Source organism: Sciurus vulgaris (assembly GCF_902686455.1).
Source record: "Sciurus vulgaris genome assembly, chromosome: 10".
Lineage (NCBI taxonomy): Eukaryota > Metazoa > Chordata > Mammalia > Rodentia > Sciuridae > Sciurus > Sciurus vulgaris.
Window position 1 is genome coordinate 22,412,819 of NC_136470.1, and position 15,800 is coordinate 22,428,618.

Sequence of the window (15,800 nt, forward strand, 5' to 3'; positions counted from 1 at the left end):
GTATGTAGAACAATATGCTACTATTCCTTGGACAATGAAGACGTGATCCTAGTTTTTCTATCTAGCTATGCTTGATTGTTTAATCAGTCATTCTGTTAAAAGATGTAGTCTTGTCGAACATGAGTAAAATAGAAGGAAGGCAATAAGCTTTCTGAAGTAGCTTAGCCCATATAATTTTCCTTTTTATTTTGTAACACAGAGATATTCTTGTTTTCCTTTATTTCCTTTATTTATTTCCTTTATAAAGTTGGAGGTTACATAAATCTACATTTATAATTTGTTTCCCTTTTAAAATGCTGTATCCAAACATCTGTAATTGTGTGACATTTTTTTCTTAAGACTTTAATACTACTCTTAATCCTTTAACCAGTAAAGGTTTACGTCCACTCAATGAAACAAAAGGTCTTTACTGTCTGTGTTGTAGTAAATGCAGAGATGTGTGACATTCCATTCCTGTGCTAATTATCCAGCTTTGAAATTTTCAAATAAAGATATGGGCATGCATACTGATATTGATGGTATTCATTTTCAGAGCTAACTCCACACTGGCCAGTGTTTATCCCTTAAGAATTGGGATATTGTTCATTAGAGACACTTGAGCTTTTGTTTGAATAGTAAACTCTCCCTTATGGGTTTGAAACATTGTAAAAGTGGAGATTCTCAGCCTCTGGCAGAGAATACCAGTCTCCACTTGCATTATCCCCTAGTCCATAATCCAAACAGCAGGGCTTGCTGAAGCTGTCACTGTAAATCCCTGAAGAATTTTTCTTTTGCTACATAAAATGATGTCACCACACTTTGCCACAAAATATCTATTTGAAGATTCTGCTTATTCCTTTACATTCTTTAGCCAAGATTTTCTCCATATTGTGTGGTGAGCCTAGTTCAGATACTGGAGTAATTGCTACATGTCAAGACTTTTATCAGTGACCTTTGCTTCCTGAAGAAATTTATGACTCAGAGATAAACCTTCTGACATTTTGGAAAAAGTCAAGGTCTTAAGGGTTAAAGTACATGGTAGTCCTTAAAAACCTGTTTTGTATGCAGTCAGATATCATATTTGACAAAACATTCCATCTCAAATATTCATGTCTTTCCAATGAAAGACAAGAGGTATTACCCCATTGTTTTAAAGCTGCTCAAAACTTGGTCCCAGAGCATCAAAAATCTTTCATAGAGTACACACACACACACACACACACACACACACACACACACACAAAATGGAGTTAAGATGCAGGCTCAGTGAAAACCACATTGAATGTAACATATAAATAGGTAAGTAGAAACAAAAATAACAAAAATTTTATGAAATTTTTCATAATTAACTTTTTTGTTTGTTCACTTATTTATGTTTTATTTGTGATGTTCAGTGAATAAAAACATACATATAGTAGATCTCCAGTTGCATGGTATATATTCTCACTCACATTCTGAGTTGGCAAGGGAATGGGTAACCGTCAGAGGGATGGGCTGGCTACAAAATAATAACTATGAAAGTAATACATGAGAAAATAAAACAAAAAGGCAAGAATATTTTTAAAGCAGGGGTGTGACCTGTTGAGCTGTCCTGAAGGGTCTGACTATATAACAAAGAAGAAGCCCAAGCTTGCTTTATGCATTGTGGTACAAATCGAAGGGGCTCAGCAGGTACAAGATTTCAGTGCGGGAGAAGTCTTGTTTAGGTGCTTGCTTGTCAGTGTGGCAGGGGTCTTGCAGTAAACAGGTTATTTGGCATTTGGTTCTTGTTGAGTTACTCCTATCTCTGGGGCTGTGTTTGCACTAGAGCTGTGAGCTAGATCAGGGTGGTTTAATGTCCTCTGGATATCTACCCAGTACTGGAATTCCTGGATCACATGGTTGTGTTATGGGCCAGGCTATACTGGCAATGACCAAATAGACTCTGTTTTACCTTAAGACTCCATGTCATGTAAGAAATTCTTCTCCCATGAGAAAATTCCTCCTCTGCTATCCTGATTCTGTTTAGCACACCTTGCTTAGAAATGCAAATGTTTCTGTACTTCTTACACAATGTAAAAGTTTTCTATTTTTGGTTCTCATTTTTTCTTGGACAATGTATGCTGTCAGAGAATGATTATCTAGATGTTAATAAACATTCTTTAACTTGTACTCTCCTAGGGTCGTTTTGACCCGCTTCCCCTTCTGCTTATGCTTTTAGATTCCATGATGTTTGTCTCTGGTTTTGAATCATAGCAACAGTCAGTAATGATTAATGTGGTTTTGGACTATAAAGGTGTACTCTAACCCTTGGAGGGTGTCAAGGAATGTGGACTTGCAGTGTGATGTTGTCCGGCCAGCTGGGGGCCTGCCAGCTGTTGAATAAAGATGTTTCCATCTCCTGCTTTAAGATCAACTTGGAGATTTATTGCAATCTAACCATAAAAGTTGTTCTATTTTTTAATTTTTGAGAAACCTCAAAGAATATTAGGGGACTAGATAATGTTTTGATACAGGTATACATTGAGTAATGTTTAAATTAGGCTAGACATATTTAGCTCTTAAAACATTTATCATTTCTTTTTGGTGAAAACATCCAAAATCCTTTCTTCTAGCTTTTTGATATATACAGTACATTAGTGTAATCTATCAACATCACTATCAACTGTGTGCAATAGCAAAAGAGACCTTCTTGCTCCTAACTGTAACTTAGTACACATTGATCAATATTTTTCCATAATCCACCTACCCTACCACCCTGCCTGGCCCCTGGTTTCCACCATTTTATTTTCAACCTCTATTGGATCAATCTCTTTTAGATTCCACAATTGTGAGAGATTGTGCAGTACTTGACTTTCTGTGCCTGACTTATTGCACTTAACATAATGATCTCTGGTTCCATCCATGATGTCATATGTGACAGGATTTCATGCATTTTTATGACTGAATAGTACCCCATGATATATATGCACCACATATTCTTTATCCATTCATTAGTTGATGGGCCAGGTCATTAACATTTTTGGAAATGGAATATTATGAATAGTGCTTCAATAAACATGGGAGTGTTGGTGCCTCTTCAACATTCTGATTTTATTTCCTCTGCATATCTACCCAGGAGTGGGAATTCCTGGGTCATGTGGTAGTTTTATTTTTAATTTTAAAGGGCTCAATATTCACAAGTCATTTGTTGATACCATATTGCACAGTGTAGTTTTATAAATCAGAAGTAATTTCCTTAAATTGCTCTATCCAAAGTTCATAAAAGTTGATTAATAAATTAATTGTTGGAATACTATCACTTTCTCTAAATGTTAGTATGCTTTGCAACTTTGAAAATTGAAAATTTCTAAACACTTCAAAAGTAGACTCACGAGAGTAATAGATCCCTGTGCTGATCCTCAGCTTCTGGAGTTAACTTAGGGTGGTTTGCCCATCACTTTGTGCTTTCTGTATTTCCACCCCATTTTCTCTTTTTATTATAAAGTAAATTTCAGACATCATAACGTTTCATTCTTGGATTGTTAAGTAAAGATCTCTAAAAGGTAAGCCTTTGAGAAAACATGCCCAATGTCAACAAAACACCTTAGGTCTGTAAATGCATACAATGTCATTTTTCACATTTCTAACCATTTCAGAAATATCAGATTGTTTGCAGTAATTTAGAAAATATTTATGTTGCTAATTTTTAAAAACTTTTTTACTCTATAAATTCTCATTCTGTCTTATGTTTGCCTCTCTTATCCTGCCTTTTTCTCTCCTTGCCCCCAGCCCCTTCCTGATTATTCACTGAATAAACAGGGGGGAGAAAGTTGTTTGTTTTCATTTTTTAAAAAGTTTCTAAAGCATTTCTTATACTCTGAATTTTGTTTATTTCTTTTTATTAATAACACAATGTTCTCTGTCCTATATCCTGTATACATTAGTAGATGAATCTAGATACATTTTTAGACAAAAATAAATACTGTATACCATATGTGTGCCATTGTTTTTATTTTCACTAAGAAATATATAATTTTCATCAGGAAAATCTGTATTGTATGATTGTCATCTTTGTATTATGTTAGTAGCTAATAGTGATTCACGCATAGATCTATTATGTCATTGAGGATTGCAAAGAGAAAGTTTCAAATCCATTTGTTTATTCCTTACTATTTGAAAATTTTTTACCAAAAGAAATTCACCATCATTTCCTAATTGATCACCCTGTGGTATAATTTCTAAAGAAAAGTAAAAATAATGCTTTTTTTATTTATCATGTTTCAAAATATTTGTCCTCGAATTTTAAATAGTACATTAACTTTTAAAAAAATAAAATTAATTTTTATGCATAATGAACATAACATTTATGTCTTTGATGCCAAGTATGGATCATCTTGGTTGGTAGAATCTTCTGATAGGTCCTGTGTCATTTGGTTACTGTGGTAACGGTCATTAAGAACTTCTTTTTATCTGCTGTATTAGGACACTGAAAATTCATTTTTTTATATAGTCTTGCCCACAGCTGGTAGGAGATATTTCTCCTCATTACACCAGCACTGAGTAGAAGTGTTATGTTATTGCTAGGAGATAACCCATTCTTTCTAGATCCTTACTGAAAAGAATGTAAAACACTTTTGTTGTCGTATTTGTTTTATTCCCAGTTTATAAGTTACAATATAAAATGTTTTCACAAAAATACTTCTAATTTAAAATGCCAACTACACAATTGTTATTTAACCTAGTTTACCTTGTATTTACTTACCCAGGGATCATTTTCCTAGGTTATTTGTAAAGATGCAATATAAAAACATAATTGCTCAATTTTCATACATTATAATGACATACAAGACATTCTCAGAATAAAAATACCAATACTACCATGGCAGTATACTTGCTTTTTAAAAATATTTTTCAATATCTATTTTTGTCTTTCTACAGTTCATAGTTAAATTACTCTGCTTTTAACCTATTTTCATAATTTGAAAATATATGAATATGACAAATTGTCTCTTTATTTTATAAGTTTGTTGCATGTTACTTTTGATTTTATTATTTGGATGTTTAACCTTAAAAATTTTTTGCAATATTTCCAAGGTTTTACAATAAAATTTATAAAACAAGAACTATTAAAAGAAGCTTAAGCTTTTGCTGTTGCTTTTTTTTTTTTTTTTTTTTTTTTTTTTTATCAGAGCCTGCTTTTATTTCTAACATAATAGGTAGGCTTTTTAACTTACTCGAATATTACTTCATATTTTCTTCAATATAAGCAGATAACTTTGCAATCTCTGTTACTTAGCTAAACTACACCATACTACACATGACTTCATATTATTATAAAGACATGAAATGTTATTACTTTTTAATTAAAAATATTTTAGCAAAAGTTAATATTTTATAGGACAAAATAGTGAGACATGATTTTTTTTTTTGATGCTGGGGATTGAACCCAGGGCCTTGTGCTTGCAAGGCCAGCATTCTACCAACTAAGCTATATCCCTAGCCCTACATCTTTCTTTTATTATTCTAGAATTTATAAGATAACAGCTCTATAGACATTTAAATGAGAATTTACTTTTTCCATATGAAGGGAAATCTTCACAGTCCTTTACTAATTTTGCATTTTTTAATTTGGATATTGTTTTGAACAAAAGCAATCTCTCAGATGCCAATTCTAAGGAAGAGGACATAGATCTCTCAGGTAAGCTTTCTCTGTTAAAATTGTATTTATTAATATGTCTCATTTTATGGATGATAAATCCAAGTTTGAAGATTTTGCTTTAAGTAATGTAAACCAATTCAGAATTAAGTAGTGACTTGAATTGCTCCAGTCATGGCTAATTACCAAAGAACAAGTTTTTAATCCTTTTCATTTGTCTTCACTTCTAAATTTAGAAAAGAGAAAAGATGTTGATAGCTGAGGTAGTATGTGATTTGCTCCAATCAGAGGGTTTTTGTCAGGTGTTTATACTTGCCCTCTTCAGTAGAAGCTTACATGCCTTAAAACAAACAGGAATTATAATTGTCACATTGCCTTGAATACACATCTGGGAATTTTGAGTGTGCATGCTTTATCCAAAAAAAAGATATTTTAAGACGTCTACGATCTCTTTTAAAAACTCATTTTGAGAATGTGAATAGTAGACTGATCTTTTTCATACATGTAACATCAAATGGTTTATCATTATCTTTATTTCTAAAATAAACACCTACTAAGTCAACTCCATCTCCACTTTATATTTTAGTACTCAAAATATGAAAAATACACTTAGTTAAAAATAAAGAAAAACTCTCACCAAACAGCCTGGCATGGCACAGGCATGAAACAAAGAGTAGATGTCATCAAAATATTTCAGGCACTGAAATATCAAAAAAGATAATATTACTAAAAAAAAAAAAAAGAAAGAAAGAAAATAGGAGATGCAAGAAATTCAGCTCTAGGTGTAACTAATATTGATCGGTAGGAAGTATTGTAAGATTCAATTACAGGTGAACATATTACCTCCCATAAGCCATGGCCATGTAGCATTAGTATGTTTAATGGGGCAGAAGGATAACACAAATGATGATGAAGATGCTTTGGAAAATATCCATAAACTCATCGGACTTCAGAGGTGTGCCTCTTCCTGGCCAGTATACATCATCAACAAATTTCTTTTTAATTTACCAATTTTTATCAAAAAAACTTTGTTAACACAAATAGTAATATATCAACAATTATTGCTCTAGATGGCTGGTACATGGGTTCTGCCATTATACGTTGAATTTTGAAATATTTAATTAAAAAGTCCCTGCAATATCCTATTTTGAACTGCCTTGAAGAAATGAGGAGCTGGGTGCTGTGCAGGTACTAATCAACTAATTTTTTAACTAGTTGATTTTGGGGAATTCACTCAGATGAGTGAGGTCCAAGGCAACTGGGAGTCATGTAGGAAAGAAGAGAAATGATTAGCTAAAAGTATATGAATAAGGTAAGCAATTGTGTGTTGGACAGAATCTCTGTATCATACTGTGTTGCAGAAAGTATTTACTTACTTCACCACATTATGATTTTTAAATTATGTGATGATTTTCTCCCATTTCTGTGGAGAATTCAGACTGCATCTAATTCAAATCATTTCATAGGCCCTGGAAAAGGAATAATGATTTTATGATTCAGTAGAGGGAAAAAAATACCTCAAGGCTTAAAGATAATCATGACAAAAGAGATCCATTGAAATTGGGGAAAAATTCATGAGCCAAGTATCTTATTCCTTTTCAATTCCTGCTTTTAACTTTGCCCTTCTAGCAATTAAGCTCCTTTTCATTCAGCTCTTGCAGATATTGAATTCTAAATATTGAAAAAAACCACATTTCATTGAAAAATGCAACACTTTCATTTTGGAATAAAGATTCAGTTCATAAGAGATAGACTCTAATCTAAATTTCCATTTACGGGTATTACATTTCATTGTCGGGCAACTCTACATATAAATGAGGATGATAGATTATTTTTTCCAAATTCAAGTTGTCTAGAGATTCCTTCAGAAATGTTCACTTATTTTTCAGATATGGAGATTTGGGTTCTGAATTTGGTGGACTGTTATTTTAAGACTGAGTATTTTGCATTTATCAGTCTTGTATTTCACTTCTTCAGATGGGTCATGTTTTTATTTTTTTATTTTTTGTGGATGTTATTTCCAGATGTATGGTATGTCTGAGGAATCTGGAAGATCTGGAAACAGTGTCTCAAAGATCTCCTCAGAAGCCATTGGTTCAATAGTTTAAAAGAATTTTACTATGCCTCAATCAAGGAACATGAACACTCTGACATTTTCTTCCCTGTTTCAACACACATCATTTCCTACAGAAGTAACCTAGGAAGGCAAGTGTTCACTAGAGACCCAACCCTAACCTATCTATACTGTCTTAAAAGGTCCAAAATCAGAGGAAATGTGATTTTGGTCGATTTACTATCCAAAATCTATGTTTGCGAACTCCAAATTAACTGCTAATATAAAGTACAATCCAAATGTTTAAGTTAATTATTAGTATAGCAAGGACAGATATTATTATATTCCCTATACATAAGGATATTTAAATATAAAAAGAGATTATTATTCATGCTTAAGAAGCAGCAATTGGATAGGTAGAAAAAGAATTTCAACCTATAACCATTGGCTCCAATTCCACGTTTCTTTGCAATATAGCCTTTTTATGCAATGTTTGAAGTCTAGCCTCACTAAACATGAGTGTCTTCTTATTTTACTTATTTATTTTTTTCACGGTACTGGGGATCAAACCCAGGGCCTGTGCTTGCAAGGCAAGCACTCTACCAACTGAGCTATCTCCCCAGCCCATGAGTGTCTTTTTAGACATGTAGACATGTAGACACTAATAGCCCATTTCCTTTAAAAATTCTAGTGTTTAACAGCTTGAGATTAATTTTAGGTCATTTTGTCATACATACATATATATTAGCTCCCTCAGGTGCATCATATTTCCACTGATATTGTACAGAAAAAAATTATTGTGACACCTGTTAAAGAGGGCAGAAAAAAATTATTCAAAAGATTACTGCAATGGGGTTCAGTGAGAGGGAGCTATTATACTTAAGTCAGAAAACAGCATGGATACGTGGGGATTTACAGCCAGAGAGCGGGGAGGGGTCCGTGGGTAGAAGTGTACTAAGAGAAAACATCTCAGATGCCGTGCATTCTATATGAAGAGGTCTAACAGGACTTTTGCTAAAGGTAGGTCAGGCAATCAGAAATCACATAGGGGAAGATGGAAGAATGGGGGTGAGGAATTTGAGCAAATACTTAAATCATGTGAAAACAAAGGTGACAGTTCTGCCTAAACTGACTTAACAAGATTTGCTTTATAACTGGGCTGGAAGGGACAAGGCCCCAAGATAAAGCCTGGTAGATAAAGAGGTCAGGAGAGCCTTTCTAGAGTTTGACCAAGAAGAGTCTTTGACAATATCAGCAATGACTTTGAAACTCAAAACAAACACATCTATACCTCAGTCCTGCTTTTATTGTCCGTTCTTATTTTTTCAGTGTCATGTACCCAACTCTATCAACTATCCCCTTGGAGATGAGACATTAATATCTTAAAAATAAGCACTTATCTTTTGATTAACTGTCTAGCTGAGCATGCTATTGAACCAATGGCTTCTGCAGAGATCTTTCAGACACTATTTCTAGAGCTTCCAGATTCCTCAGAGGGCTCTATCACACATGGCTTCTCCTCAGATGATATTTGGACATCTAAGATCTATTTTAAAACAGTGGTTTTCATTTAGCAAAGACAAATGAAAAATATTTTTAGTTGCTACAGTGTATTAAATTTCTGGTACCTTCGGCATTTTCATTTCTCCTTATATGGATTTTCTATTTTAATGGGAACTGACAGTAAAATTGAACATACTAATATTCCTAATTTTGCAATCAATCTTTTCAATATATGCATTTACCATCAGTCACTGATTCTGCCACCCTCTTACCTGTGGTGTCCCTATGCTATATCAAATTTGCTGACTGCTCTTATCTCACACAGAGATAAAAGTTCCCTAGATCGTGTGGTATATATCCTTGTATTTTCTTTAAATTAATATTTTATTCTTAATTTGCTTTCAAATTTTCATTTCTTCTCCTCATATAATTATTCTTCAACTCATTATTTCTTGACTCTATATTGACAAATGAAGGTTGAATCTCAGATTGTCTTAATCCATCTAGCACAGCACAGAAACATGCTTAATGTCTTTTATAAATCAGTTTATTTCTGAAAAGGGGTTATTTTTCTAGATATTATTGCTAATAGCATATTTTGATGACGCTGATATTTAACCTAATTTTCTTATTTTAATTTCTATAGCAAAACATTGGGTAGTAAACTAAGAACTTTACTTGGAGTCACAAAAATTGAGCTTTATTCTCGTTTTTTCACTAAAAATATTTACACATGCCTGGAGGTCAGTCATTTAGAGTTTCTGGACTTTAGTTTTCTCAATCATAAAATGAGAAAGCAGAAATGGCAATGTTGTAAGTTCTCATCCAGATATACAGCACATTGAAATATCATTTAACACATGTCATTTTACCCCAAACCTTACATCAAATCAGTTAAAAGCAGAAATAGTTCTCAGATGTCTGTTTTTCAACTTATGGGTGAACTGCATGGGATAAATGACATTTTCCATGCTCAATGAACAGTAGAGAGATTTAAAAATTAAGGAAACTCTTCTGATTATTTTTAAATAAAATTTATTTAGTGTTTAGCAAGCTAAGTATTTTAAAAATCTAAAAAAATTAAAAAATCTGCTGGGAGACATCAATAAATTTATCCTGACATAAATAGAATAACAGTTTGACCAATTATGAGTATAAAAGTATTGAAAATTTTCAAAGCATTTTCAAGTTCAGAAATTATTTAAATATCTTAGATGATATACTCTACCTTTAGCCTCTAGCACCTAGTTTCTGTTCATTAAATGATTGAATATTTAAAGAAAATCTGATATCTTCCTACTGTTCCACAGATTTTCTGAGTTTGTTTTGTTTTCAAAATTTGTAGCATCTATATGAAGCAACATAGATTTTGCAAAAGCTGGAAAAATAGTTGAACAATTATGAATGGTAAAATGCTAAAAATTTTCCTGTTATAGTAGTATTTTTCAGGACTAATTAGTATTTATGTGTTTTGTGTGTGCCTAGCTAGTTCAATGTCACTAAAAGACAAAATATAAATCTGCAGCATTCTTCATTCTATTTGTTAATGATTCCTTGATTTGCAATATGTTTTTGATACAGTATTACCCTATGTGTATATTAATACTTTCAACTAATATGGTTCCAGAAATTCTGTCCAGTAAATTCAGATAGAAGTTAAGATATGTAGGATTTTATTATTTTTTATTTCAGTTCCTGAAAAACGTTTTATTCTGCAAAATATAACCTAAATATCAAAAAAACACTTTTTATTTTCTAGTTTACTCCCAGAGAACTATTAGTTTTGAATGCCAGTTTCCTTAGGTTTTAATTTGCTTGATATACCAAAATTAGGGGTTTATATGAGTATGAGTATGTGTAAGAATATTCTCTTTCACATAGAATGTAAATCCAATTATTCTGTTGTCAAACCATGTTTTTAAGAAGTTTTAAATGTAATTATCATCCAAATATAGAATTGACATACATTAAAACTGATTAATTTATAAATGAGGAAACTCATAAGATGGCATTATTTCCAAGAGTGGTGAAATGACTATTGGTCAGAAATTACATTGGATGCAAATACAGTTACTATCTTGGTGGGTCATGAAAGGAAATTGAATGGTATCTCTTGAGTAATTTTTTCTCCCACACAAAAATATGTAACTATGCAGTCTCACAGTGTATATGTAAATATCAGAGTCAAATGATATGGTTATTAACAATTATTGACAAAACTATATAAAAATTAAGACATATGAGTTTTTATTTTTTTCAATTATATACTAAAATTTACCATGTTTTTCAAAAATAACCTCAAAATTATATAATTCATTTGAGAATAAGAATATATCCACCAGGCATAAAGATAAATAATATACTTTTTCTGAATAATAAGTACATGTCCATAAAAGTGTGGACTTAGATTCTTTGGTGGAGACTTTAGAATTATATATACATGATCATGTCATCTGAGAACAGGGATAACTTAGCTTTCTCTTTTCCAATTTTCATGCCATTTTTCCTCTGTTACCAAATTGCTCTAGCTAGGACTTCTATTAATATGTTGAGTAGAAGCGGTTATAGTAAGTTATAATCAATTTTGTCTTATTTTCAAATTTTAGATTATTTTTTTATTAACACAGTATTCTCTTACCAAATGCTAGCCATCAAAATTCCAGTATCATTCTTTACAAAAAAATAAACAAATTTCCTTAAGTTCATAGGTATGTTTGGACTTCATGATGCTGAGACCAAAGTTCTTGAAGCTCTGAAATTTCCAATTCTTCAGAACTTCCAGTATGTGTACCAGAATCTAAAATAGAAGTTGAAGTCACAGGAAAATCCAATGTTTATTGGATTGGTACTTGTATTAGTCAGGGTTCTCTAGGGGAACAAAATCAACAGGAAGTATAATTATAAAACAGGGATTTATTAGATTGGCTTACATGACCAGAAACTGGGTGGTTTACAATGGCCATCTGCAATTGGAGAGTTGGAAGAACCAGCAGCTGCACAATCCAAGAGGCAGAAGCCCCAGAACGATGAACAGTGCTACCCTAGTCTGAGACAAGGCTTCTGGAAACTACCTGGAGAATCACTGGCAGAGTCTGCTTGTGAAGAGTGAAGAAGTGAGAGTCCAATATCCTCAGATGATCAAAACAGCAATCAAGAACCTGCTCAAGATGAGTCACATTTACATCTGTGTCAGCTTCCTTGTTCTTGCAACTTTTAATCCATCCAAGCCACCATGCTATTGGGTGGTGCTGCCCAGGCTTAGGGAGGGTCTCCACTTCAGTTCACTATCCCACATTCCAATCATTCCTAAACATGCCTGCATGAACACACGTCCACATCTTCATCCAGTCAAGTTGACAATTCAAATTAGCCATTACAGTACTCCACCCAGATGTTCATTTTATTTTGAGGCCCCCAGAGTTCTAAAGAGATTTTGCTCTTGAGATCCTGCATATACAGTTCTTTTTTCACTGAACTATTTATATATCAGGAGCTGGCGATTTCTTTCCCCTAAGCTAATGACTGATTCCTTGAATCCACACCTCATGCTCACTCTTGGGATAAATGGAGCAATTCCTTGTAAAACTTTTCAGGAAATCATGCCTTTGCCAATCTTCCCATTCACTCACAGATTTCCCTTGGAATTCCTTCAGTAATAAATCAATTGCACAATGTGACCTGTCTTAGTATATGATTTTGGGGCAGATGACCTAAGGCACATATCATTCTCATCATCTAATGCCTTTTAAACAAAGAGAGGTTTTGATGAAAGAAAAACATCCAGATCACTTAATTCAGGTTATGATAATACAACTGACAAATACCTGACCTCCTCAAGTGAAATGGGAGAACTTTGAAGATAATTCTTACCCCTGCGTCAGTGCAGCAGAAACATTTTATAATTGATTTTCTTTTAGAATTTTCAAGTAATGCTTTCTGACTAGTACTTATGAAATTTATACAATTCTGATATATGAAAATACTGAAAAAATAAAGAAGGTAATTACATATTTCTTAACTAAAAGAAAAATAGAAAAAATTTCATAAGTCCACATGAAACCCATAAAATATCCCGAATATACATACCACCTTGAGCTAGAAGAACTATGTTGAAGATATCACAGTACATGACTTCACAAAGTCAAAGTTATAGTATCTAGAGCAGGATATTGATTTAAAACAGGTATACAAGCCCATTGAAACCAAATGAAGAACCAAGACATAACCCCAACATTTACATCTAGCTTTATTCCTATTTTTTCTTTATTTATTATTTATTTTGGTGCTTTAGTACTGAGCTACATTCCCAGTCCTTTTAATTTTTTAATTTTCTTTTTTTTGAGACAGGCTTTCATAAGTTACCAAGGAAGTGCAATCCACAATAACGATATATTTTAAAGTGTACTTTACAATGTGTATTAGATATTGATAGCCATAAATGAACTAATAAAGAGTTTTTGCATTTCCAAGTATTGCATTTGTAAGATAGCACAGTTATCTTGTGTGTTTTATGTTCATGACCTGCATGTAAAAGTAACAGTGCAAGAGGGCACTCCAAACTAGTGTATCGATAACCACAGAAAGTCAGTTTTACACAACATATGTTTCTTGAGGGTTTAAAAACTACTTATTATGCAATAAAAAAAATCCATTTTTTGTATACTGAATAATTTCAATTACTGATCACCTTACTTTGGAAGTATTATAAGAATTGATTTCTGAGGTTCATCTTTCTATTTTAAAATGATGTTAATTATCAACTTCAAATCTAGGGCTGTCAAAATATTGCTTATTTAATATGAAATTTTTTTCTCCAGCAGTTTTCTAATTTAAAAAAATTAGTATTCTTGTTTTATAGATTGACATGCGTTAATCAAAAGTCACAAAATCACACCTTGTTCCATAGAAAGTTATGTAGCACCTGTAATTTTTTTTTTTTTTTTTTTTTTTTTGCTTCCAGTTTTGTCAGCCAATGCTGATACATGGATGATGAGACACATTCTATTCCCTAAAGTAATTTATACTTAAATGGAATTTCAGGGAAGTAAGCAGAGAATTATAATAAGTGTGTTCTGTTTAATAATTAAAGTGATCATAGAAACAAATCCTTTCCCAGCCTTGGAGAAAAACATTTATTTAAATATTTCTAGAAAGAGAGATATGGTGTGAATATTATGCATTATATGAGAGTTTTCGTTGCTGAAAAAAGCATGTTTATGGCTTCCTAGTGTGATGGGCTGACAGATCTGGCTCCAGGAGAATGTTATAGGCCAGACTATAAAGGAAATGACTGGACAGACTCCTTTTGCTCTGAGACTCCATCTTATGTAGGAAATAATCTTCTCCCATGGGAACACCCCGCCTCTGTACCCATCAACAATTGCTTAGCTTCTCCCACAGGAGCACCCCACCTCTGTGCCCATCATCATCGGTTGCTTAGCATGACATGCTTAGCAATACAAAATGACAATTCTTATGTAATGAAAAGTTGCTGTCTTTTTATTCCTATTGCTCCTAAACAATGTACCATGTGAATGGTGATTGTGTAGATATTACTAATCATTCTTTAGTTTGTACCTAGGTAAGGGTCGTTTTGACCCACCTCCCCCTCTGTTGATGATCTCATGATGTTAGTTTGTAATTTCGAATCATAGCAACAGACACTTATGATTGATGTGATTTTTGGTATAAGAACCCCTATAACCCTATGGTTGGGGCTGTTCTCCCAATAGCCATTTTTGGGGGCATTGTGTGAGACAGTCAGCTGGCCAGCTTAAAAAAGACTCTCAGATTTGGACTTCTCAGTGGTGATTGGTCTGTTCTTAAGTCACGCCCCATAACACCTAGTAATGAGGTGGAACCTCCCATCCATAATCAACATAATATTATGATACCTGTAACTAAGCTGTTAGGACATATCTCAATAATTTTTACTTCTTTCATAGTATATGCTTTTTATACAAATACTATGACTCATTTCATTTTCAATTTTGAATTTCAAGTTTATAATTCACATTATTTACTGAGCTTTTCCTTTTTAAATGAATATTTAAATATTATGGTAGATGTAGCTTTGACATATTGACTTCCTTTCCTCTAATCAAAATATATACTTGTATATCTTTCCAAGTGGAAATGGGAAGAAGTATGGGAATTTTGTTCACTTTTGACAGCAAGCATTTTTTATTATTTCTGCAATCTCAAAATAATAAATGGAAGTATAGGACAATTTGAAAATGTACTCATACATATTATATTTACAACTGGATTGATAATATCCTTTTTCTAGCTAGTGGACAACCACCTACTTTCTCCCCATAGGAGAAATTAATTTTTGAAAAAAGCCTTCAACACATGTGGTCTCATGTCTTCATTTTTCCTTTTATTTAAAAAAATCTATATTGAAGGAATTTCAACCTTATAGTTCTCATCAACCTAAGACAGAGCTTAAAAAACCTAAAAATACTAGCTTGTGTTGGAGTCAAGATTCAGAGGTATAGCATTGTATTGTCTGTGATATACTCACAGGATATTTCAATTCCATTGGGAACATTTTTTGTGGGAAAGTACCTGTCCAGTTTTCAGACATAATAGTAATTGTATGGGTGAACTCTTTTCCTGTATTAGCTTCTGTCTTAGCTTCATAAT